General features: G+C 40.3%; 1 pseudogene; it reads left to right on the forward strand.

The window, feature by feature from the left end:
* The first annotated feature begins 1,410 nt into the window (after positions 1-1,410).
* On the forward strand, positions 1,411-3,172 carry LOC100770014 (annotated as a pseudogene).
* The last annotated feature ends 603 nt before the right edge of the window (positions 3,173-3,775 follow it).

A 3,775-nucleotide genomic window follows, 5' to 3' on the forward strand; every position in this document is an offset into this window, starting at 1 on the left:
CAAGTGTTAAACATATGAATTATTTCCACATTTAGTACTAAACCACAGCATACTGCCATAGAGGGAAAAGAGCATAAGCAAGGACACTAGGGTGAACAACTACAGGTACCATTTATAACATGGTATTGCAAATAGTGTAAGTGAATGATTTTGGAATATTTTATTAAAATTCCTTTGTATATTACATTATAGACCACCATTTACAAAATAATAAAATAAATGCAATTTTAAAATGGGAAAATCAGAAAATAAATTGTTATCAGAAGTTTAAAAACATGCTAATTACTGAATTCCAAACCAAATGCAAAGGATACCCTGAGATTAATTCTAGGTGTTGTCCAATTACAGGATTATATAATATTAATAAATTTAAGTAATTCAATCCCAATGTTAATAAATATTCTATGATAAAATAATGCGGAATGTCTTCTAATCCATGGGGCACTAATTTATAAACAATTTATATGTGACATAATTTGGATGTTTTTTAAAGAAGTTCTATGTGGTTTTTTGGTGGTACTTGGCAAAACACACCTTGAGCATGCTAAGCAAGCTCACTACAAATATATCTTCATCCCCTAACTGGTCAAATATTAAAAGCCTAAGAGAGGAAAAAGTAAAATAACTAAAATATATTCAACATTATTTTCATGATTCCATTCCAGGAATTAAGGTATGCTTCTCATTCTCATATTTGATCAGCTTGTTGGTAGGCCATGCTTTACAAGAAATTGGAGTCGTCAGTGGAGAAACAATGCCTGAAAGATCTTGAATATAGGTTGCAAGTTTTTGAAGCTTGGAATGAATACTACAAAATATTTTTCCCTTAAATGGCATTCCATAGGTCTACCCAGTAAGCTGCCAATAAAATAGCAATATTCAAGTCAAAGAAATAGTGACCTTGTAAGTTAATTTACATAAATGTATTGAATTACAAAATCCTTTTATGTTTGTATGATTCTGAAAGAATTAGATGGATTATACTTTTCTGTAGCCAATATAAAGTATCACAGTCACATCTAATGAGGGAGTTGAGGTGTTGATAGAGAACTGAGGTCTCTTATGATTTATCTATAGGAGAGTGATTGGATCTGTTGTTTTACTTGTCAGTATTAAAAATATAAAACAGCTTTATGCCTAATTAAATGTCCAAATCCAGCACCTCTCAGGGTTTTTCAAACACTTTCCAGGGCACCAGATTGTTTCAAGCTTAAATCTTGCTGTCCCTGTCTCTACCAAAGTGGCTTGGCCTGTCCTTCCTCCCTGACTCGGCCTGCCCCCTCTCCTAAACGGACTTCTGCACCTGCCAGTGGGGTCTGTATGCCACTGTGCCATGCCTGACTCTTTACGAGACCTTTGCCTCAGCCTGAGCAGGCGACCTAGTCGGTCGGGAGTTCTGCTGCTACCAAGATGAATACAATGACGGAAGATACTCTTCACTTGAACCTTTTGAAGAGGAGTTTGACCCAGCAGATGAGGGAGATGTCCTGTCAAAATGACTCAAATGACTGTTGGCACTGCTGAAAAGGAAAGACTTGGCAAATAAGTAACTCATGAGGTGCCACATGAGTTACTGACCAAAGAAGACAGCACTGGTGTCAAGAGTTATGAAGAGAAACTCAACAGCATTCTCAAGCCCCACGGAGTCAACAGGACTGTTGAAAGGCTAGGCAAAGTAAACGTCAATGATAAGTCTGTGGATATGAATACAGATGGAGTGAGACAGGCTGAGGAAGGCTAGTCCTTAGCCAGACATAATTGTTTCATCTGACAATGAGGCTTCCAGTCCCCACTCTAGCTCCCGGATTGAAGAAAACCTCAAAGCAGCCAACCTAGAGATGTTTATGGGGAAGGCATTGAGGAACAGCAACAAGTTACCAAGCACCTGAAAGATGAGCTACAATTATAAGAAGCTTGTTTGGTGCTGTTAAAGAAACTGAGGCATAGTCAGCTCCAGAAACAGAATGTGATACAAAAGATTCCAGTTGTGCAGAATGCACCATCTATTGTTCAGCTATCTCCTGCATGTGTGGGACAGCAAAGCTTATCTAAGCTTCTCTCCCAGCCTGAAGCTCAAGAGATTGAACAGCAAAACATTAGAACATTACAGGGTCACAGTGTCATCAATTCAGCAACAAATACCACCCTTCTACCCATGTTAATATCTCAACTTCTTATTGCACCAAATCCAGCCCAACATCAGGGACAGCAGGGACTACCATAGCTTGGCATTGTACCTGACATACCACCTAACATGAATCCCAGCATCAGTTACCACCCACAGTCAAGTTCTTTTGTTCCCTGTAAGTGTGCAGTGTCTGCTGCCATCTATGTGAACCTTGCCTCCCATATTCAGCTGTGGACTGTGAAGAGAGTATCTTCACCACTTCCTTGCCCCAGTGCTATGAGTGAAGCTGCCAACTCACAGGCTGTAGCCAAACTGGCTCTTTGAATCCAGCTGGAAAAGATGCTCTTGGAGATAATGCCTCCGAATCATGGTGTTCCCTTGTTTTACTTCCTACCTAGGGCAGTCAAAAGAGAGCTCATCTGCATGGTACACATAGAAGAAGTCGCAGTGTCATTGACAGCCAAAGCAAGAATGGTGCCTCACTTCTGATGGTCAAACCTTTTGTATGGGCCAGTACCAAACAGAATTCACACCTCCCTGGAAGCAAGAAAAGAATGGTAAGATCCTCTGTGTATGACTTCCAAATGGGAAAAGGTTCTAAAATGTGAACACACCATCTAGTTGAAAAAATGCTTTTGTTAAAGCTCTACAGCAGGAATACGGAATTGAACATTGATTACAGCGGCAGGCAGCTCTTTCCCCTACTACAGCTCCAGCGTTACCAAGTGTCAGTAAACAGGAGACCATCATTAGCCATCATAAACTTCGGCAGGATCCACAGCCTCAGAACAGCCACCAGCATGGTATACCCACATCTGACAGCTCCATGCTTTCAAACCCTGTTGTTTGTGCCAAGTGGCCTCTATGGTATGCCAATTGTTTTTACCAGGTGGACTCCTTGGTATTCCAGGTGTCAACACTGCATATTTGAACACTGGCTTCAGAGAACACAAAGCCCCTATTTTGGCAGACAAGCAGTGTGAATACGTTTTAGACACGATCGCTCCCTTGTCTATATCTCAGTTCTTCAGTTTACAGAAATAATGCCTGCTTCACTTGTCCTGCCCATCCTTGAAGTCTTTAGCCAGTTCTCCTGTTGTCCCTAAATTCCTTTGCATGCGTACCTGTACTGATGACTACCATACAAGGAAAGCAAACAGAAAAAAACAGAAGACAAAAATAGATACAAACAACAACAAAAGCAGGCTTTCCCTGCCACCTCCCCTTTATTTCACACTGCTGTTATGTGTTCTCCTGATGTTCTCTCTTATCTCTTCCATTTCCTGTAACAGTGATGTAGATCTTTGTCTCTGATAGAGGTCAGAGTGAGGTCCTGGGCAGAATCTAAGCCCTCTGATGTGTGTTTCTAAAGAATGTTTATCCTACAATTATTATCACTTTAAATTATATTGTGTGTCTTTCTTTTGTTCTGTGGATGGTTAACATCCCCATCTTCTGTTTTCTTTCCTCCTCTATCTCCCTCTTGCTAACACTCCCTCTTTTAAAAATGCAAATGATGTACATTTGAATGATCACCTGCAGATTGCAGTGGATCCTCAGCTGCCAAGTAGGACATAACTGAGAGTGTTAGGGATTTTGAATGCACTCTATGGCTAAGGATTAATAGCATCCATGAATTTTGGATTC

The sequence above is a fragment of the Cricetulus griseus genome, chromosome 2 (genome assembly GCF_003668045.3).
Source record: "Cricetulus griseus strain 17A/GY chromosome 2, alternate assembly CriGri-PICRH-1.0, whole genome shotgun sequence".
NCBI classification, from domain to species: domain Eukaryota; kingdom Metazoa; phylum Chordata; class Mammalia; order Rodentia; family Cricetidae; genus Cricetulus; species Cricetulus griseus.